This window comes from Lepisosteus platostomus, chromosome 20 (genome assembly GCF_059453375.1).
Source record: "Lepisosteus platostomus isolate fLepPlt1 chromosome 20, fLepPlt1.hap1, whole genome shotgun sequence".
In the NCBI taxonomy this organism is placed as follows: domain Eukaryota; kingdom Metazoa; phylum Chordata; class Actinopteri; order Semionotiformes; family Lepisosteidae; genus Lepisosteus; species Lepisosteus platostomus.
This window is the reverse complement of record NC_142630.1, coordinates 20640478-20663911: the sequence shown is the minus strand read 5'-3', so window position 1 is coordinate 20663911 and position 23434 is coordinate 20640478.

Here is a 23434-nt window from a genome sequence, read left to right as displayed (position 1 = left end):
ACCAATAAGTTACATGGGGTTGACCAAAGTTGCAGAAACATGTTTATTTCTGCTGAAAAACACGTTTTGACACTTTTTGCACACTGGGATAAAAGGCTGACTCAGTGGGCTCTTCTGAGCCAGCCAGTTACATAGGGATTCAACAGTCTGAAAAAAGACGTTTATTTCGGGCTGAAAAACACGTTTTGAAAAGTGTGCTGTTCCTGACCTATAAGTTACATGGGGTTGACCAAAGTTGCAGAAACATGTTTATTTCTGCTGAAAAACACGTTTTGACACTTTTTGCACACTGGGATAAAAGGCTGACTCAGTGGGCTCTTCTGAGCCAGCCAGTTACATAGGGATTCAACAGTCTGAAAAAAGACGTTTATTTCGGGCTGAAAAACACGTTTTGAAAAGTGTGCTGCTCCTGACCTATAAGTTACATGGGGTTTACCAAAGTTGCAGAAACATGTTTATTTCTGCTGAAAAACACGTTTTGACACTTTTTGCACACTGGGGTAAAAGGCTGACTCAGTGGGCTCTTCTGAGCCAGCCAGTTACATAGGGATTCAACAGTCTGAAAAAACGTGTTTATTTCGGGCTGAAAAACACGTTTTGAAAAATGTGCTGTTCCTGACCCATAAGTTACATGGGGTTGACCAAAGTTTCAGAAACATGTTTATTTCTGCTGAAAAACACGTTTTGACACTTTTTGCACACTGGGGTAAAAGGCTGACTCAGTGGGCTCTTCTGAGCCAGCCAGTTACATAGGGATTCAACAGTCTGAAAAAAGACGTTTATTTCGGGCTGAAAAACACGTTTTGAAAAGTGTGCTATTCCTGACCTATAAGTTACATGGGGTTGACCAAAGTTGCAGAAACATGTTTATTTCTGCTGAAAAACACGTTTTGACACTTTTTGCACACTGGGGTAAAAGGCTGACTCAGTGGGCTCTTCTGAGCCAGCCAGTTACATAGGGATTCAACAGTCTGAAAAAACGTGTTTATTTTTGGCTGAAAAACACGTTTTGAAAAATGTGCTGTTCCTGACCCATAAGTTACATGGGGTTGACCAAAGTTGCAGAAACATATTTATTTCTGCTGAAAAACACGTTTTGACACTTTTTGCACACTGGGGTAAAAGGCTGACTCAGTGGGCTCTTCTGAGCCAGCCAGTTACATAGGGATTCAACAGTCTGAAAAAAGACGTTTATTTCGGGCTGAAAAACACGTTTTGAAAAGTGTGCTGTTCCTGACCTATAAGTTACATGGGGTTGACCAAAGTTGCAGAAACATGTTTATTTCTGCTGAAAAACACGTTTTGACACTTTTTGCACACTGGGATAAAAGGCTGACTCAGTGGGCTCTTCTGAGCCAGCCAGTTACATAGGGATTCAACAGTCTGAAAAAAGACGTTTATTTCGGGCTGAAAAACACGTTTTGAAAAGTGTGCTGTTCCTGACCTATAAGTTACATGGGGTTGACCAAAGTTGCAGAAACATGTTTATTTCTGCTGAAAAACACGTTTTGACACTTTTTGCACACTGGGATAAAAGGCTGACTCAGTGGGCTCTTCTGAGCCAGCCAGTTACATAGGGATTCAATAGTCTGAAAAAAGACGTTTATTTCGGGCTGAAAAACACGTTTTGAAAAGTGTGCTGCTCCTGACCTATAAGTTACATGGGGTTTACCAAAGTTGCAGAAACATGTTTATTTCTGCTGAAAAACACGTTTTGACACTTTTTGCACACTGGGGTAAAAGGCTGACTCAGTGGGCTCTTCTGAGCCAGCCAGTTACATATTGATTCAACACTCTGAAAAAAGACGTTTATTTCGGGCTGAAAAACACGTTTTGAAAAGTGAGCTGCTCCTGACCTATAAGTTACATGGGGTTTACCAAAGTTGCAGAAACATGTTTATTTCTGCTGAAAAACACGTTTTGACACTTTTTGCACACTGGGGTAAAAGGCTGACTCAGTGGGCTCTTCTGAGCCAGCCAGTTACATAGGGATTCAACAGTCTGAAAAAAGACGTTTATTTCGGGCTGAAAAACACGTTTTGAAAAGTGTGCTATTCCTGACCTATAAGTTACATGGGGTTGACCAAAGTTGCAGAAACATGTTTATTTCTGCTGAAAAACACGTTTTGACACTTTTTGCACACTGGGGTAAAAGGCTGACTCAGTGGGCTCTTCTGAGCCAGCCAGTTACATAGGGATTCAACAGTCTGAAAAAACGTGTTTATTTTTGGCTGAAAAACACGTTTTGAAAAATGTGCTGTTCCTGACCCATAAGTTACATGGGGTTGACCAAAGTTGCAGAAACATATTTATTTCTGCTGAAAAACACGTTTTGACACTTTTTGCACACTGGGGTAAAAGGCTGACTCAGTGGGCTCTTCTGAGCCAGCCAGTTACATAGGGATTCAACAGTCTGAAAAAAGACGTTTATTTCGGGCTGAAAAACACGTTTTGAAAAGTGTGCTGTTCCTGACCTATAAGTTACATGGGGTTGACCAAAGTTGCAGAAACATGTTTATTTCTGCTGAAAAACACGTTTTGACACTTTTTTCACACTGGGATAAAAGGCTGACTCAGTGGGCTCTTCTGAGCCAGCCAGTTACATAGGGATTCAACAGTCTGAAAAAAGACGTTTATTTCGGGCTGAAAAACACGTTTTGAAAAGTGTGCTGTTCCTGACCTATAAGTTACATGGGGTTGACCAAAGTTGCAGAAACATGTTTATTTCTGCTGAAAAACACGTTTTGACACTTTTTGCACACTGGGATAAAAGGCTGACTCAGTGGGCTCTTCTGAGCCAGCCAGTTACATAGGGATTCAATAGTCTGAAAAAAGACGTTTATTTCGGGCTGAAAAACACGTTTTGAAAAGTGTGCTGCTCCTGACCTATAAGTTACATGGGGTTTACCAAAGTTGCAGAAACATGTTTATTTCTGCTGAAAAACACGTTTTGACACTTTTTGCACACTGGGGTAAAAGGCTGACTCAGTGGGCTCTTCTGAGCCAGCCAGTTACATATTGATTCAACACTCTGAAAAAAGACGTTTATTTCGGGCTGAAAAACACGTTTTGAAAAGTGAGCTGCTCCTGACCTATAAGTTACATGGGGTTTACCAAAGTTGCAGAAACATGTTTATTTCTGCTGAAAAACACGTTTTGACACTTTTTGCACACTGGGGTAAAAGGCTGACTCAGTGGGCTCTTCTGAGCAAGCCAGTTACATAGGGATTCAACAGTCTGAAAAAAGACGTTTATTTCGGGCTGAAAAACACGTTTTGAAAAGTGTGCTGCTCCTGACCTATAAGTTACATGGGGTTGACCAAAGTTGCAGAAACATGTTTATTTCTGTTGAAAAACACGTTTTGACAATTTTTGCACACTGGGGTAAAAGGCTGACTCAGTGGGCTCTTCTGAGCCAGCCAGTTACATAGGGATTCAACAGTCTGGAAAAAAGACGTTTATTTCGGGCTGAAAAACACGTTTTGAAAAGTGTGTTGCTCCTGTCCTATAACTTACATGGGGTTTACCAAAGTTGCAGAAACATGTTTATTTCTGCTGAAAAACACGTTTTGACACTTTTTGCACACTGGGGTAAAAGGCTGACTCAGTGGGCTCTTCTGAGCCAGCCAGTTACATAGGGATTCAACAGTCTGAAAAAACACGTTTATTTCGGGCTGAAAAACACGTTTTGAAAAGTGTGCTATTCCTGACCCATAAGTTACATGGGGTTGACCAAAGTTGCAGAAACATGTTTATTTCTGCTGAAAAACACGTTTTGACACTTTTTGCACACTGGGGTAAAAGGCTGACTCAGTGGGCTCTTCTGAGCCAGCCAGTTACATAGGGATTCAACAGTCTGAAAAAACGTGTTTATTTCTGGCTGAAAAACACGTTTTGAAAAATGTGCTGTTCCTGACCCATAAGTTACATGGGGTTGACCAAAGTTGCAGAAACATATTTATTTCTGCTGAAAAACACGTTTTGACACTTTTTGCACACTGGGGTAAAAGGCTGACTCAGTGGGCTCTTCTGAGCCAGCCAGTTACATAGGGATTCAACAGTCTGAAAAAAGACGTTTATTTCGGGCTGAAAAACACGTTTTGAAAAGTGTGCTGTTCCTGACCTATAAGTTACATGGGGTTGACCAAAGTTGCAGAAACATGTTTATTTCTGCTGAAAAACACGATTTGACACATTTTGCACACTGGGATAAAAGGCTGACTCAGTGGGCTCTTCTGAGCCAGCCAGTTACATAGGGATTCAACAGTCTGAAAAAAGACGTTTATTTCGGGCTGAAAAACACGTTTTGAAAAGTGTGCTGTTCCTGACCTATAAGTTACATGGGGTTGACCAAAGTTGCAGAAACATGTTTATTTCTGCTGAAAAACACGTTTTGACACTTTTTGCACACTGGGGTAAAAGGCTGACTCAGTGGGCTCTTCTGAGCCAGCCAGTTACATAGGGATTCAACAGTCTGAAAAAAGACGTTTATTTCGGGCTGAAAAACACGTTTTGAAAAGTGTGCTGCTCCTGACCTATAAGTTACATGGGGTTTACCAAAGTTGCAGAAACATGTTTATTTCTGCTGAAAAACACGTTTTGACACTTTTTGCACACTGGGGTAAAAGGCTGACTCAGTGGGCTCTTCTGAGCCAGCCAGTTACATAGGGATTCAACAGTCTGAAAAAACGTGTTTATTTCGGGCTGAAAAACACGTTTTGAAAAGTGTGCTGTTCCTGACCCATAAGTTACATGGGGTTGACCAAAGTTGCAGAAACATGTTTATTTCTGCTGAAAAACACGTTTTGACACTTTTTGCACACTGGGGTAAAAGGCTGACTCAGTGGGCTCTTCTGAGCCAGCCAGTTACATAGGGATTCAACAGTCTGAAAAAACGTGTTTATTTCGGGCTGAAAAACACGTTTTGAAAAGTGTGCTGTTCCTGACCCATAAGTTACATGGGGTTGACCAAAGTTGCAGAAACATGTTTATTTCTGCTGAAAAACACGTTTTGACACTTTTTGCACACTGGGATAAAAGGCTGACTCAGTGGGCTCTTCTGAGCCAGCCAGTTACATAGGGATTCAACAGTCTGAAAAAACGTGTTTATTTCGGGCTGAAAAACACGTTTTGAAAAGTGTGCTGTTCCTGACCCATAAGTTACATGGGGTTGACCAAAGTTGCAGAAACATGTTTATTTCTGCTGAAAAACACGTTTTGACACTTTTTGCACACTGGGATAAAAGGCTGACTCAGTGGGCTCTTCTGAGCCAGCCAGATACATAGGGATTCAACAGTCTGAAAAAACGTGTTTATTTCGGGCTGAAAAACACGTTTTGAAAAATGTGCTGTTCCTGACCCATAAGTTACATGGGGTTGACCAAAGTTGCAGAAACATATTTATTTCTGCTGAAAAACACGTTTTGACACTTTTTGCACACTGGGGTAAAAGGCTGACTCAGTGGGCTCTTCTGAGCCAGCCAGTTACATAGGGATTCAACAGTCTGAAAAAAGACGTTTATTTCGGGCTGAAAAACACGTTTTGAAAAGTGTGCTGTTCCTGACCTATAAGTTATATGGGGTTGACCAAAGTTGCAGAAACATGTTTATTTCTGCTGAAAAACACGTTTTGACACTTTTTGCACACTGGGATAAAAGGCTGACTCAGTGGGCTCTTCTGAGCCAGCCAGTTACATAGGGATTCAACAGTCTGAAAAAAGACGTTTATTTCGGGCTGAAAAACACGTTTTGAAAAGTGTGCTGTTCCTGACCTATAAGTTACATGGGGTTGACCAAAGTTGCAGAAACATGTTTATTTCTGCTGAAAAACATGTTTTGACACTTTTTGCACACTGGGGTAAAAGGCTGACTCAGTGGGCTCTTCTGAGCCAGCCAGTTACATAGGGATTCAACAGTCTGAAAAAACGTGTTTATTTCGGGCTGAAAAACACGTTTTGAAAAATGTGCTGTTCCTGACCCATAAGTTACATGGGGTTGACCAAAGTTGCAGAAACATGTTTATTTCTGCTGAAAAACACGTTTTGACACTTTTTGCACACTGGGATAAAAGGCTGACTCAGTGGGCTCTTCTGAGCCAGCCAGTTACATAGGGATTCAACAGTCTGAAAAAAGACGTTTATTTCGGGCTGAAAAACACGTTTTGAAAAGTGTGCTGCTCCTGACCTATAAGTTACATGGGGTTTACCAAAGTTGCAGAAACATGTTTATTTCTGCTGAAAAACACGTTTTGACACTTTTTGCACACTGGGGTAAAAGGCTGACTCAGTGGGCTCTTCTGAGCAAGCCAGTTACATAGGGATTCAAAAGTCTGAAAAAAGACGTTTATTTCGGGCTGAAAAACACGTTTTGAAAAGTGTGCTGCTCCTGACCTATAAGTTACATGGGGTTGACCAAAGTTGCAGAAACATGTTTATTTCTGTTGAAAAACACGTTTTGACAATTTTTGCACACTGGGGTAAAAGGCTGACTCAGTGGGCTCTTCTGAGCCAGCCAGTTACATAGGGATTCAACAGTCTGAAAAAACGTGTTTATTTCGGGCTGAAAAAGACGTTTTGAAAAATGTGCTGTTCCTGACCCATAAGTTACATGGGGTTGACCAAAGTTGCAGAAACATGTTTATTTCTGCTGAAAAACACGTTTTGACACTTTTTGCACACTGGGGTAAAAGGCTGACTCAGTGGGCTCTTCTGAGCCAGCCAGTTACATAGGGATTCAACAGTCTGAAAAAAGACGTTTATTTCGGGCTGAAAAACACGTTTTGAAAAGTGTGCTGCTCCTGACCTATAAGTTACATGGGGTTTACCAAAGTTGCAGAAACATGTTTATTTCTGCTGAAAAACACGTTTTGACACTTTTTGCACACTGGGGTAAAAGGCTGACTCAGTGGGCTCTTCTGAGCCAGCCAGTTACATAGGGATTCAACAGTCTGAAAAAACACGTTTATTTCGGGCTGAAAAACACGTTTTGAAAAGTGTGCTATTCCTGACCCATAAGTTACATGGGGTTGACCAAAGCTGCAGAAACATGTTTATTTCTGCTGAAAAACACGTTTTGACACTTTTTGCACACTGGGGTAAAAGGCTGACTCAGTGGGCTCTTCTGAGCCAGCCAGTTACATAGGGATTCAACAGTCTGAAAAAACGTGTTGATTTCGGGCTGAAAAACACGTTTTGAAAAGTGTGCTGTTCCTGACCCATAAGTTACATGGGGTTGACCAAAGTTGCAGAAACATGTTTATTTCTGCTGAAAAACACGTTTTGACACTTTTTGCACCCTGGGGTAAAAGGCTGACTCAGTGGGCTCTTCTGAGCCAGCCAGTTACATAGGGATTCAACAGTCTGAAAAAAGACGTTTATTTCGGGCTGAAAAACACGTTTTGAAAAGTGTGCTGTTCCTGACCTATAAGTTACATGGGGTTGACCAAAGTTGCAGAAACATGTTTATTTCTGCTGAAAAACACGTTTTGACACTTTTTGCACACTGGGGTAAAAGGCTGACTCAGTGGGCTCTTCTGAGCCAGCCAGTTACATAGGGATTCAACAGTCTGAAAAAAGACGTTTATTTCGGGCTGAAAAACACGTTTTGAAAAGTGTGCTGTTCCTGACCTATAAGTTACATGGGGTTGACCAAAGTTGCAGAAACATGTTTATTTCTGCTGAAAAACACGTTTTGACACTTTTTGCACACTGTGATAAAAGGCTGACTCAGTGGGATCTTCTGAGCCAGCCAGTTACATAGGGATTCAACAGTCTGAAAAAAGACGTTTATTTCGGGCTGAAAAACACGTTTTGAAAAGTGTGCTGTTCCTGACCTATAAGTTACATGGGGTTGACCAAAGTTGCAGAAACATGTTTATTTCTGCTGAAAAACACGTTTTGACACTTTTTGCACACTGGGGTAAAAGGCTGACTCAGTGGGCTCTTCTGAGCCAGCCAGTTACATAGGGATTCAACAGTCTGAAAAAACACGTTTATTTCGGGCTGAAAAACACGTTTTGAAAAGTGTGCTGTTCCTGACCTATAAGTTACATGGGGTTGACCAAAGTTGCAGAAACATGTTTATTTCTGCTGAAAAACAGGTTTTGACACTTTTTGCACACTGGGGTAAAAGGCTGACTCAGTGGGCTCTTCTGAGCCAGCCAGTTACATAGGGATTCAACAGTCTGAAAAAGGACGTTTATTTCGGGCTGAACAACACGTTTTGAAAAGTGTGCTGTTCCTGACCTATAAGTTACATGGGGTTGACCAAAGTTGCAGAAACATGTTTATTTCTGCTGAAAAACACGTTTTGACACTTTTTGCACACTGGGATAAAAGGCTGACTCAGTGGGCTCTTCTGAGCCAGCCAGTTACATAGGGATTCAACAGTCTGAAAAAACGTGTTTTTTTCGGGCTGAAAAACACGTTTTGAAAAGTGTGCTGCTCCTGACCTATAAGCTACATGGGGTTTACCAAAGTTGCAGAAAGATGTTTATTTCTGCTGAAAAACACGTTTTGACACTTTTTGCACACTGGGGTAAAAGGCTGACTCAGTGGGCTCTTCTGAGCCAGCCAGTTACATAGGGATTCAACAGTCTGAAAAAAGACGTTTATTTCGGGCTGAAAAACACGTTTTGAAAAGTGTGCTGCTCCTGACCTATAAGTTACATGAGGTTCACAAAAGTTGCAGTAACATGTTTATTTCTGCTGAAAAACACGTTTTGACACTTTTTGCACACTGGGGTAAAAGGCTGACTCAGTGGGCTCTTCTGAGCCAGCCAGTTACATAGGGATTCAACAGTCTGAAAAAACGTGTTTATTTCGGGCTGAAAAACACGTTTTGAAAAATGTGCTGTTCCTGACCCATAAGTTACATGGGGTTGACCAAAGTTGCAGAAACATGTTTATTTCTGCTGAAAAACACGTTTTGACACTTTTTGCACCCTGGGGTAAAAGGCTGACTCAGTGGGCTCTTCTGAGCCAGCCAGTTACATAGGGATTCAACAGTCTGAAAAAACACGTTTATTTCGGGCTGAAAAACACGTTTTGAAAAGTGTGCTGTTCCTGACCTATAAGTTACATGGGGTTGACCAAAGTTGCAGAAACATGTTTATTTCTGCTGAAAAACACGTTTTGACACTTTTTGCACACTGGGGTAAAAGGCTGACTCAGTGGGCTCTTCTGAGCCAGCCAGTTACATAGGGATTCAACAGTCTGAAAAAGGACGTTTATTTCGGGCTGAAAAACACGTTTTGAAAAGTGTGCTGTTCCTGACCTATAAGTTACATGGGGTTGACCAAAGTTGCAGAAACATGTTTATTTCTGCTGAAAAAGACGTTTTGACACTTTTTGCACACTGGGGTAAAAGGCTGACTCAGTGGGCTCTTCTGAGCCAGCCAGTTACATAGGGATTCAACAGTCTGAAAAAGGACGTTTATTTCGGGCTGAAAAACACGTTTTGAAAAGTGTGCTGTTCCTGACCTATAAGTTACATGGGGTTGACCAAAGTTGCAGAAACATGTTTATTTCTGCTGAAAAACACGTTTTGACACTTTTTGCACACTGGGATAAAAGGCTGACTCAGTGGGCTCTTCTGAGCCAGCCAGTTACATAGGGATTCAACAGTCTGAAAAAAGACGTTTATTTCGGGCTGAAAAACAATTTTTGAAAAGTGTGCTGCTCCTGACCTATAAGTTACATGGGGTTTACCAAAGTTGCAGAAACATGTTTATTTCTGCTGAAAAACACGTTTTGACACTTTTTGCACACTGGGGTAAAAGGCTGACTCAGTGGGCTCTTCTGAGCCAGCCAGTTACATATTGATTCAACAGTCTGAAAAAAGACGTTTATTTCGTGCTGAAAAACACGTTTTGAAAAGTGAGCTGCTCCTGACCTATAAGTTACATGGGGTTTACCAAAGTTGCAGAACCATGTTTATTTCTGCTGAAAAACACGTTTTGACACTTTTTGCACACTGGGGTAAAAGGCTGACTCAGTGGGCTCTTCTGAGCCAGCCAGTTACATAGGGATTCAACAGTCTGAAAAAACGTGTTTATTTCGGGCTGAAAAACACGTTTTGAAAAGTGTGCTGTTCCTGACCCATAAGTTACATGGGGTTGACCAAAGTTGCAGAAACATGTTTATTTCTGCTGAAAAACACGTTTTGACACTTTTTGCACCCTGGGGTAAAAGGCTGACTCAGTGGGCTCTTCTGAGCCAGCCAGTTACATAGGGATTCAACAGTCTGAAAAAAGACGTTTATTTCGGGCTGAAAAACACGTTTTGAAAAGTGTGCTGTTCCTGACCTATAAGTTACATGGGGTTGACCAAAGTTGCAGAAACATGTTTATTTCTGCTGAAAAACACGTTTTGACACTTTTTGCACACTGGGGTAAAAGGCTGACTCAGTGGGCTCTTCTGAGCCAGCCAGTTACATAGGGATTCAACAGTCTGAAAAAAGACGTTTATTTCGGGCTGAAAAACACGTTTTGAAAAGTGTGTTGCTCCTGTCCTATAACTTACATGGGGTTTACCAAAGTTGCAGAAACATGTTTATTTCTGCTGAAAAACACGTTTTGACACTTTTTGCACACTGGGGTAAAAGGCTGACTCAGTGGGCTCTTCTGAGCCAGCCAGTTACATAGGGATTCAACAGTCTGAAAAAAGACGTTTATTTCGGGCTGAAAAACACGTTTTGAAAAGTGTGCTATTCCTGACCCATAAGTTACATGGGGTTGTCCAAAGTTGCAGAAACATGTTTATTTCTGCTGAAAAACACGTTTTGACACTTTTTGCACACTGGGGTAAAAGGCTGACTCAGTGGGCTCTTCTGAGCCAGCCAGTTACATAGGGATACAACAGTCTGAAAAAACACGTTTATTTCGGGCTGAAAAACACGTTTTGAAAAGTGTGCTATTCCTGACCCATAAGTTACATGGGGTTGACCAAAGCTGCAGAAACATGTTTATTTCTGCTGAAAAACACGTTTTGACACTTTTTGCACACTGGGGTAAAAGGCTGACTCAGTGGGCTCTTCTGAGCCAGCCAGTTACATAGGGATTCAACAGTCTGAAAAAACGTGTTTATTTCGGGCTGAAAAACACGTTTTGAAAAGTGTGCTGTTCCTGACCCATAAGTTACATGGGGTTGACCAAAGTTGCAGAAACATGTTTATTTCTGCTGAAAAACACGTTTTGACACTTTTTGCACCCTGGGGTAAAAGGCTGACTCAGTGGGCTCTTCTGAGCCAGCCAGTTACATAGGGATTCAACAGTCTGAAAAAAGACGTTTATTTCGGGCTGAAAAACACGTTTTGAAAAGTGTGCTGTTCCTGACCTATAAGTTACATGGGGTTGACCAAAGTTGCAGAAACATGTTTATTTCTGCTGAAAAACACGTTTTGACACTTTTTGCACACTGGGGTAAAAGGCTGACTCAGTGGGCTCTTCTGAGCCAGCCAGTTACATAGGGATTCAACAGTCTGAAAAAACGTGTTTATTTCGGGCTGAAAAACACGTTTTGAAAAGTGTGCTGTTCCTAACCTATAAGTTACATGGGGTTGACCAAAGTTGCAGAAACATGTTTATTTCTGCTGAAAAACACGTTTTGACACTTTTTGCACACTGGGGTAAAAGGCTGACTCAGTGGGCTCTTCTGAGCCAGCCAGTTACATAGGGATTCAACAGTCTGAAAAAAGACGTTTATTTTGGGCTGAAAAACACGTTTTGAAAAGTGTGCTGTTCCTGACCTATAAGTTACATGGGGTTGACCAAAGTTGCAGAAACATGTTTATTTCTGCTGAAAAACACGTTTTGACACTTTTTGCACACTGTGATAAAAGGCTGACTCAGTGGGCTCTTCTGAGCCAGCCAGTTACATAGGGATTCAACAGTCTGAAAAAAGACGTTTATTTCGGAATGAAAAACACGTTTTGAAAAGTGTGCTGTTCCTGACCTATAAGTTACATGGGGTTGACCAAAGTTGCAGAAACATGTTTATTTCTGCTGAAAAACAGGTTTTGACACTTTTTGCACACTGGGATAAAAGGCTGACTCAGTGGGCTCTTCTGAGCCAGCCAGTTACATAGGGATTCAACAGTCTGAAAAAAGACGTTTATTTCGGGCTGAAAAACACGTTTTGAAAAGTGTGCTGTTCCTGACCTATAAGTTACATGGCGTTGACCAAAGTTGCAGAAACATGTTTATTTCTGCTGAAAAACACGTTTTGACACTTTTTGCACACTGGGGTAAAAGGCTGACTCAGTGGGCTCTTCTGAGCCAGCCAGTTACATAGGGATTCAACAGTCTGAAAAAGGACGTTTATTTCGGGCTGAACAACACGTTTTGAAAAGTGTGCTGTTCCTGACCTATAAGTTACATGGGGTTGACCAAAGTTGCAGAAACATGTTTATTTCTGCTGAAAAAGACGTTTTGACACTTTTTGCACACTGGGATAAAAGGCTGACTCAGTGGGCTCTTCTGAGCCAGCCAGTTACATAGGGATTCAACAGTCTGAAAAAACGTGTTTATTTCGGGCTGAAAAACACGTTTTGAAAAGTGTGCTGCTCCTGACCTATAAGCTACATGGGGTTTACCAAAGTTGCAGAAACATGTTTATTTCTGCTGAAAAACACGTTTTGACACTTTTTGCACACTGGGGTAAAAGGCTGACTCAGTGGGCTCTTCTGAGCCAGCCAGTTACATAGGGATTCAACAGTCTGAAAAAACGTGTTTATTTCGGGCTGAAAAACACGTTTTGAAAAATGTGCTGTTCCTGACCCATAAGTTACATGGGGTTGACCAAAGTTGCAGAAACATGTTTATTTCTGCTGAAAAACACGTTTTGACACTTTTTGCACACTGGGGTAAAAGGCTGACTCAGTGGGCTCTTCTGAGCCAGCCAGTTACATAGGGATTCAACAGTCTGAAAAAAGACGTTTATTTCGGGCTGAAAAACACGTTTTGAAAAGTGTGCTGTTCCTGACCTATAAGTTACATGGGGTTGACCAAAGTTGCAGAAACATGTTTATTTCTGCTGAAAAACACGTTTTGACACTTTTTGCACACTGGGGTAAAAGGCTGACTCAGTGGGCTCTTCTGAGCCAGGCAGTTACATAGGGATTCAACAGTCTGAAAAAGGACGTTTATTTCGGTCTGAAAAACACGTTTTGAAAAGTGTGCTGTTCCTGACCTATAAGTTACATGGGGTTGACCAAAGTTGCAGAAACATGTTTATTTCTGCTGAAAAACACGTTTTGACACTTTTTGCACACTGGGATAAAAGGCTGACTCAGTGGGCTCTTCTTAGCCAGCCAGTTACATATTGATTCAACAGTCTGAAAAAAGACGTTTATTTCGGGCTGAAAAACACGTTTTGAAAAGTGAGCTGCTCATGACCTATAAGTTACATGGGGTTTACCAAAGTTGCAGAAACATGTTTATTTCTGCTGAAAAACACGTTTTGACACTTTTTGCACACTGGGGTAAAAGGCTGACTCAGTGGGCTCTTCTGAGCCAGCCAGTTACATAGGGATTCAACAGTCTGAAAAAACGTGTTTATTTCGGGCTGAAAAACACGTTTTGAAAAGTGTGCTGCTCCTGACCTATAAGTTACATGGGGTTTACCAAAGTTGCAGAAACATGTTTATTTCTGCTGAAAAACACGTTTTGACACTTTTTGCACACTGGGGTAAAAGGCTGACTCAATGGGCTCTTCTGAGCCAGCCAGTTACATAGGGATTCAACAGTCTGAAAAAAGACGTTTATTTCGGGCTGAAAAACACGTTTTGAAAAGTGTGCTGTTCCTGACCTAAAAGTTACATGGGGTTGACCAAAGTTGCAGAAACATGTTTATTTCTGCTGAAAAACACGTTTTGACACTTTTTGCACACTGGGATAAAAGGCTGACTCAGTGGGCTCTTCTGAGCCAGCCAGTTACATAGGGATTCAACAGTCTGAAAAAAGACGTTTATTTCGGGCTGAAAAACACGTTTTGAAAAGTGTGCTGTTCCTGACCTATAAGTTACATGGGGTTGACCAAAGTTGCAGAAACATGTTTATTTCTGCTGAAAAACACGTTTTGACACTTTTTGCACACTGGGGTAAAAGGCTGACTCAGTGGGCTCTTCTGAGCCAGGCAGTTACATAGGGATTCAACAGTCTGAAAAAGGACGTTTATTTAGGTCTGAAAAACACGTTTTGAAAAGTGTGCTGTTCCTGACCTATAAGTTACATGGGGTTGACCAAAGTTGCAGAAACATGTTTATTTCTGCTGAAAAACACGTTTTGACACTTTTTGCACACTGGGATAAAAGGCTGACTCAGTGGGCTCTTCTGAGCCCGCCAGTTACATAGGGATTCAACAGTCTGAAAAAAGACGATTATTTCGGGCTGAAAAACACGTTTTGAAAAGTGTGCTGCTCCTGACCTATAAGTTACATGGGGTTTACCAAAGTTGCAGAAACATGTTTATTTCTGCTGAAAAACACGTTTTGACACTTTTTGCACACTGGGGTAAAAGGCTGACTCAGTGGGCTCTTCTTAGCCAGCCAGTTACATATTGATTCAACAGTCTGAAAAAAGACGTTTATTTCGGGCTGAAAAACACGTATTGAAAAGTGAGCTGCTCCTGACCTATAAGTTACATGGGGTTTACCAAAGTTGCAGAAACATGTTTATTTCTGCTGAAAAACACGTTTTGACACTTTTTGCACACTGGGGTAAAAGGCTGACTCAGTGGGCTCTTCTGAGCCAGCCAGTTACATAGGGATTCAACAGTCAGAAAAAAGACGTTTATTTCGGGCTGAAAAACACGTTTTGAAAAGTGTGCTATTCCTGACCCATAAGTTACATGGGGTTGACCAAAGTTGCAGAAACATGTTTATTTCTGCTGAAAAACACGTTTTGACACTTTTTGCACACTGGGGTAAAAGGCTGACTCAGTGGGCTCTTCTGAGCCAGCCAGTTACATAGGGATTCAACAGTCTGAAAAAACGTGTTTATTTCGGGCTGAAAAACACGTTTTGAAAAGTGTGCTGCTCCTGACCTATAAGTTACATGGGGTTGACCAAAGTTGCAGAAACATGTTTATTTCTGCTGAAAAACACGTTTTGACACTTTTTGCACACTGGGATAAAAGGCTGACTCAGTGGGCTCTTCTGAGCCAGCCAGTTACATAGGGATTCAACAGTCTGAAAAAACGTGTTTATTTCGGGCTGAAAAACACGTTTTGAAAAGTGTGCTGTTCCTGACCCATAAGTTACATGGGGTTGACCAAAGTTGCAGAAACATGTTTATTTCTGCTGAAAAACACGTTTTGACACTTTTTGCACCCTGGGGTAAAAGGCTGACTCAGTGGGCTCTTCTGAGCCAGCCAGTTACATAGGGATTCAACAGTCTGAAAAAAGACGTTTATTTCGGGCTGAAAAACACGTTTTGAAAAGTGTGCTGTTCCTGACCTATAAGTTACATGGGGTTGACCAAAGTTGCAGAAACATGTTTATTTCTGCTGAAAAACACGTTTTGACACTTTTTGCACACTGGGATAAAAGGCTGACTCAGTGGGCTCTTCTGAGCCAGCCAGTTACATAGGGATTCAACAGTCTGAAAAAACGTGTTTATTTCGGGCTGAAAAACACGTTTTGAAAAGTGTGCTGTTCCTAACCTATAAGTTACATGGGGTTGACCAAAGTTGCAGAAACATGTTTATTTCTGCTGAAAAACACGTTTTGACACTTTTTGCACACTGGGGTAAAAGGCTGACTCAGTGGGCTCTTCTGAGCCAGCCAGTTACATAGGGATTCAACAGTCTGAAAAAAGACGTTTATTTTGGGCTGAAAAACACGTTTTGAAAAGTGTGCTGTTCCTGACCTATAAGTTACATGGGGTTGACCAAAGTTGCAGAAACATGTTTATTTCTGCTGAAAAACACGTTTTGACACTTTTTGCACACTGTGATAAAAGGCTGACTCAGTGGGCTCTTCTGAGCCAGCCAGTTACATAGGGATTCAACAGTCTGAAAAAAGACGTTTATTTCGGAATGAAAAACACGTTTTGAAAAGTGTGCTGTTCCTGACCTGTAAGTTACATGGGGTTGACCAAAGTTGCAGAAACATGTTTATTTCTGCTGAAAAACACGTTTTGACACTTTTTGCACACTGGGATAAAAGGCTGACTCAGTGGGCTCTTCTGAGCCAGCCAGTTACATAGGGATTCAACAGTCTGAAAAAAGACGTTTATTTCGGGCTGAAAAACACGTTTTGAAAAGTGTGCTGTTCCTGACCTATAAGTTACATGGCGTTGACCAAAGTTGCAGAAACATGTTTATTTCTGCTGAAAAACACGTTTTGACACTTTTTGCACACTGGGGTAAAAGGCTGACTCAGTGGGCTCTTCTGAGCCAGCCAGTTACATAGGGATTCAACAGTCTGAAAAAGGACGTTTATTTCGGGCTGAACAACACGTTTTGAAAAGTGTGCTGTTCCTGACCTATAAGTTACATGGGGTTGACCAAAGTTGCAGAAACATGTTTATTTCTGCTGAAAAACACGTTTTGACACTTTTTGCACACTGGGATAAAAGGCTGACTCAGTGGGCTCTTCTGAGCCAGCCAGTTACATAGGGATTCAACAGTCTGAAAAAACGTGTTTATTTCGGGCTGAAAAACACGTTTTGAAAAGTGTGCTGCTCCTGACCTATAAGCTACATGGGGTTTACCAAAGTTGCAGAAACATGTTTATTTCTGCTGAAAAACACGTTTTGACACTTTTTGCACACTGGGGTAAAAGGCTGACTCAGTGGGCTCTTCTGAGCCAGCCAGTTACATAGGGATTCAACAGTCTGAAAAAACGTGTTTATTTCGGGCTGAAAAACACGTTTTGAAAAATGTGCTGTTCCTGACCCATAAGTTACATGGGGTTGACCAAAGTTGCAGAAACATGTTTATTTCTGCTGAAAAACACGTTTTGACACTTTTTGCACACTGGGGTAAAAGGCTGACTCAGTGGGCTCTTCTGAGCCAGCCAGTTACATAGGGATTCAACAGTCTGAAAAAAGACGTTTATTTCGGGCTGAAAAACACGTTTTGAAAAGTGTGCTGTTCCTGACCTATAAGTTACATGGGGTTGACCAAAGTTGCAGAAACATGTTTATTTCTGCTGAAAAACACGTTTTGACACTTTTTGCACACTGGGGTAAAAGGCTGACTCAGTGGGCTCTTCTGAGCCAGGCAGTTACATAGGGATTCAACAGTCTGAAAAAGGACGTTTATTTCGGTCTGAAAAACACGTTTTGAAAAGTGTGCTGTTCCTGACCTATAAGTTACATGGGGTTGACCAAAGTTGCAGAAACATGTTTATTTCTGCTGAAAAACACGTTTTGACACTTTTTGCACACTGGGATAAAAGGCTGACTCAGTGGGCTCTTCTTAGCCAGCCAGTTACATATTGATTCAACAGTCTGAAAAAAGACGTTTATTTCGGGCTGAAAAACACGTTTTGAAAAGTGAGCTGCTCATGACCTATAAGTTACATGGGGTTTACCAAAGTTGCAGAAACATGTTTATTTCTGCTGAAAAACACGTTTTGACACTTTTTGCACACTGGGGTAAAAGGCTGACTCAGTGGGCTCTTCTGAGCCAGCCAGTTACATAGGGATTCAACAGTCTGAAAAAAGAAGTTTATTTCGGGCTGAAAAACACGTTTTGAAAAGTGTGTTGCTCCTGTCCTATAACTTACATGGGGTTTACCAAAGTTGCAGAAACATGTTTATTTCTGCTGACAAACACGTTTTGACACTTTTTGCACACTGGGGTAAAAGGCTGACTCAGTTGGCTCTTCTGAGCCAGCCAGTTACATAGGGATTCAACAGTCTGAAAAAAGACGTTTATTTCGGGCTGAAAAACACGTTTTGAAAAGTGTGCTATTCCTGACCCATAAGTTACATGGGGTTGACCAAAGTTGCAGAAACATGTTTATTTCTGCTGAAAAACACGTTTTGACACTTTTTGCACACTGGGGTAAAAGGCTGACTCAGTGGGCTCTTCTGAGCCAGCCAGTTACATAGGGATTCAACAGTCTGAAAAAACGTGTTTATTTCGGGCTGAAAAACACGTTTTGAAAAGTGTGCTGCTCCTGACCTATAAGTTACATGGGGTTTACCAAAGTTGCAGAAACATGTTTATTTCTGCTGAAAAACACGTTTTGACACTTTTTGCACACTGGGGTAAAAGGCTGACTCAATGGGCTCTTCTGAGCCAGCCAGTTACATAGGGATTCAACAGTCTGAAAAAAGACGTTTATTTCGGGCTGAAAAACACGTTTTGAAAAGTGTGCTGTTCCTGACCTAAAAGTTACATGGGGTTGACCAAAGTTGCAGAAACATGTTTATTTCTGCTGAAAAACACGTTTTGACACTTTTTGCACACTGGGATAAAAGGCTGACTCAGTGGGCTCTTCTGAGCCAGCCAGTTACATAGGGATTCAACAGTCTGAAAAAAGACGTTTATTTCGGGCTGAAAAACACGTTTTGAAAAGTGTGCTGTTCCTGACCTATAAGTTACATGGGGTTGACCAAAGTTGCAGAAACATGTTTATTTCTGCTGAAAAACACGTTTTGACACTTTTTGCACACTGGGGTAAAAGGCTGACTCAGTGGGCTCTTCTGAGCCAGGCAGTTACATAGGGATTCAACAGTCTGAAAAAGGACGTTTATTTCGGTCTGAAAAACACGTTTTGAAAAGTGTGCTGTTCCTGACCTATAAGTTACATGGGGTTGACCAAAGTTGCAGAAACATGTTTATTTCTGCTGAAAAACACGTTTTGACACTTTTTGCACACTGGGATAAAAGGCTGACTCAGTGGGCTCTTCTGAGCCAGCCAGTTACATAGGGATTCAACAGTCTGAAAAAAGACGATTATTTCGGGCTGAAAAACACGTTTTGAAAAGTGTGCTGCTCCTGACCTATAAGTTACATGGGGTTTACCAAAGTTGCAGAAACATGTTTATTTCTGCTGAAAAACACGTTTTGACACTTTTTGCACACTGGGGTAAAAGGCTGACTCAGTGGGCTCTTCTTAGCCAGCCAGTTACATATTGATTCAACAGTCTGAAAAAAGACGTTTATTTCGGGCTGAAAAACACGTATTGAAAAGTGAGCTGCTCCTGACCTATAAGTTACATGGGGTTTACCAAAGTTGCAGAAACATGTTTATTTCTGCTGAAAAACACGTTTTGACACTTTTTGCACACTGGGGTAAAAGGCTGACTCAGTGGGCTCTTCTGAGCCAGCCAGTTACATAGGGATTCAACAGTCTGAAAAAAGACGTTTATTTCGGGCTGAAAAACACGTTTTGAAAAGTGTGCTATTCCTGACCCATAAGTTACATGGGGTTGACCAAAGTTGCAGAAACATGTTTATTTCTGCTGAAAAACACGTTTTGACACTTTTTGCACACTGGGGTAAAAGGCTGACTCAGTGGGCTCTTCTGAGCCAGCCAGTTACATAGGGATTCAACAGTCTGAAAAAACGTGTTTATTTCGGGCTGAAAAACACGTTTTGAAAAGTGTGCTGCTCCTGACCTATAAGTTACATGGGGTTTACCAAAGTTGCAGAAACATGTTTATTTCTGCTGAAAAACACGTTTTGACACTTTTTGCACACTGGGGTAAAAGGCTGACTCAGTGGGCTCTTCTGAGCCAGCCAGTTACAAAGGGATTCAACAGTCTGAAAAAAGACGTTTATTTCGGGCTGAAAAACACGTTTTGAAAAGTGTGCTGTTCCTGACCTTTAAGTTACATGGGGTTGACCAAAGTTGCAGAAACATGTTTATTTCTGCTGAAAAACACGTTTTGACACTTTTTGCACACTGGGATAAAAGGCTGACTCAGTGGGCTCTTCTGAGCCAGCCAGTTACTTAGGGATTCAACAGTCTGAAAAAAGACGATTATTTCGGGCTGAAAAACACGTTTTGAAAAGTGTGCTGCTCCTGACCTATAAGTTACATGGGGTTTACCAAAGTTGCAGAAACATGTTTATTTCTGCTGAAAAACACGTTTTGACACTTTTTGCACACTGGGATAAAAGGCTGACTCAGTGGGCTCTTCTTAGCCAGCCAGTTACATATTGATTCAACAGTCTGAAAAAAGACGTTTATTTCGGGCTGAAAAACACGTTTTGAAAAGTGAGCTGCTCATGACCTATAAGTTACATGGGGTTTACCAAAGTTGCAGAAACATGTTTATTTCTGCTGAAAAACACGTTTTGACACTTTTTGCACACTGGGGTAAAAGGCTGACTCAGTGGGCTCTTCTGAGCCAGCCAGTTACATAGGGATTCAACAGTCTGAAAAAAGACGTTTATTTCGGGCTGAAAAACACGTTTTGAAAAGTGTGCTATTCCTGACCCATAAGTTACATGGGGTTGACCAAAGTTGCAGAAACATGTTTATTTCTGCTGAAAAACACGTTTTGACACTTTTTGCACACTGGGGTAAAAGGCTGACTCAGTGGGCTCTTCTGAGCCAGCCAGTTACATAGGGATTCAACAGTCTGAAAAAACGTGTTTATTTCGGGCTTAAAAACACGTTTTGAAAAGTGTGCTGCTCCTGACCTATAAGTTACATGGGGTTTACCAAAGTTGCAGAAACATGTTTATTTCTGCTGAAAAACACGTTTTGACACTTTTTGCACACTGGGGTAAAAGGCTGACTCAATGGGCTCTTCTGAGCCAGCCAGTTACATAGGGATTCAACAGTCTGAAAAAAGACGTTTATTTCGGGCTGAAAAACACGTTTTGAAAAGTGTGCTGTTCCTGACCTAAAAGTTACATGGGGTTGACCAAAGTTGCAGAAACATGTTTATTTCTGCTGAAAAACACGTTTTGACACTTTTTGCACACTGGGATAAAAGGCTGACTCAGTGGGCTCTTCTGAGCCAGCCAGTTACATAGGGATTCAACAGTCTGAAAAAAGACGTTTATTTCGGGCTGAAAAACACGTTTTGAAAAGTGTGCTGTTCCTGACCTATAAGTTACATGGGGTTGACCAAAGTTGCAGAAACATGTTTATTTCTGCTGAAAAACACGTTTTGACACTTTTTGCACACTGGGGTAAAAGGCTGACTCAGTGGGCTCTTCTGAGCCAGGCAGTTACATAGGGATTCAACAGTCTGAAAAAGGACGTTTATTTCGGTCTGAAAAACACGTTTTGAAAAGTGTGCTGTTCCTGACCTATAAGTTACATGGGGTTGACCAAAGTTGCAGAAACATGTTTATTTCTGCTGAAAAACACGTTTTGACACTTTTTGCACACTGGGATAAAAGGCTGACTCAGTGGGCTCTTCTGAGCCAGCCAGTTACATAGGGATTCAACAGTCTGAAAAAAGACGATTATTTCGGGCTGAAAAACACGTTTTGAAAAGTGTGCTGCTCCTGACCTATAAGTTACATGGGGTTTACCAAAGTTGCAGAAACATGTTTATTTCTGCTGAAAAACACGTTTTGACACTTTTTGCACACTGGGGTAAAAGGCTGACTCAGTTGGCTCTTCTTAGCCAGCCAGTTACATATTGATTCAACAGTCTGAAAAAAGACGTTTATTTCGGGCTGAAAAACACGTATTGAAAAGTGAGCTGCTCCTGACCTATAAGTTACATGGGGTTTACCAAAGTTGCAGAAACATGTTTATTTCTGCTGAAAAACACGTTTTGACACTTTTTGCACACTGGGGTAAAAGGCTGACTCAGTGGGCTCTTCTGAGCCAGCCAGTTACATAGGGATTCAACAGTCTGAAAAAAGACGTTTATTTCGGGCTGAAAAACACGTTTTGAAAAGTGTGCTATTCCTGACCCATAAGTTACATGGGGTTGACCAAAGTTGCAGAAACATGTTTATTTCTGCTGAAAAACACGTTTTGACACTTTTTGCACACTGGGGTAAAAGGCTGACTCAGTGGGCTCTTCTGAGCCAGCCAGTTACATAGGGATTCAACAGTCTGAAAAAACGTGTTTATTTCGGGCTGAAAAACACGTTTTGAAAAGTGTGCTGCTCCTGACCTATAAGTTACATGGGGTTTACCAAAGTTGCAGAAACATGTTTATTTCTGCTGAAAAACACGTTTTGACACTTTTTGCACACTGGGGTAAAAGGCTGACTCAGTGGGCTCTTCTGAGCCAGCCAGTTACAAAGGGATTCAACAGTCTGAAAAAAGACGTTTATTTCGGGCTGAAAAACACGTTTTGAAAAGTGTGCTGTTCCTGACCTTTAAGTTACATGGGGTTGACCAAAGTTGCAGAAACATGTTTATTTCTGCTGAAAAACACGTTTTGACACTTTTTGCACACTGGGATAAAAGGCTGACTCAGTGGGCTCTTCTGAGCCAGCCAGTTACTTAGGGATTCAACAGTCTGAAAAAAGACGATTATTTCGGGCTGAAAAACACGTTTTGAAAAGTGTGCTGCTCCTGACCTATAAGTTACATGGAGTTTACCAAAGTTGCAGAAACATGTTTATTTCTGCTGAAAAACACGTTTTGACACTTTTTGCACACTGGGGTAAAAGGCTGACTCAGTGGGCTCTTCTTAGCCAGCCAGTTACATATTGATTCAACAGTCTGAAAAAAGACGTTTATTTCGGGCTGAAAAACACGTTTTGAAAAGTGAGCTGCTCCTGACCTATAAGTTACATGGGGTTTACCAAAGTTGCAGAAACATGTTTATTTCTGCTGAAAAACACGTTTTGACACTTTTTGCACACTGGGGTAAAAGGCTGACTCAGTGGGCTCTTCTGAGCCAGCCAGTTACATAGGGATTCAACAGTCTGAAAAAAGACGTTTATTTCGGGCTGAAAAACACGTTTTGAAAAGTGTGTTGCTCCTGTCCTATAACTTACATGGGGTTTACCAAAGTTGCAGAAACATGTTTATTTCTGCTGACAAACACGTTTTGACACTTTTTGCACACTGGGGTAAAAGGCTGACTCAGTGGGCTCTTCTGAGCCAGCCAGTTACATAGGGATTCAACAGTCTGAAAAAAGACGTTTATTTCGGGCTGAAAAACACGTTTTGAAAAGTGTGCTGCTCCTGACCTATAAGTTACATGAGGTTTACCAAAGTTGCAGTAACATGTTTATTTCTGCTGAAAAACACGTTTTGACACTTTTTGCACACTGGGGTAAAAGGCTGACTCAGTGGGCTCTTCTGAGCCAGCCAGTTACATAGGGATTCAACAGTCTGAAAAAACGTGTTTATTTCGGGCTGAAAAACACGTTTTGAAAAATGTGCTGTTCCTGACCCATAAGTTACATGGGGTTGACCAAAGTTGCAGAAACATGTTTATTTCTGCTGAAAAACACGTTTTGACACTTTTTGCACACTGGGGTAAAAGGCTGACTCAGTGGGCTCTTCTGAGCCAGCCAGTTACAAAGGGATTCAACAGTCTGAAAAA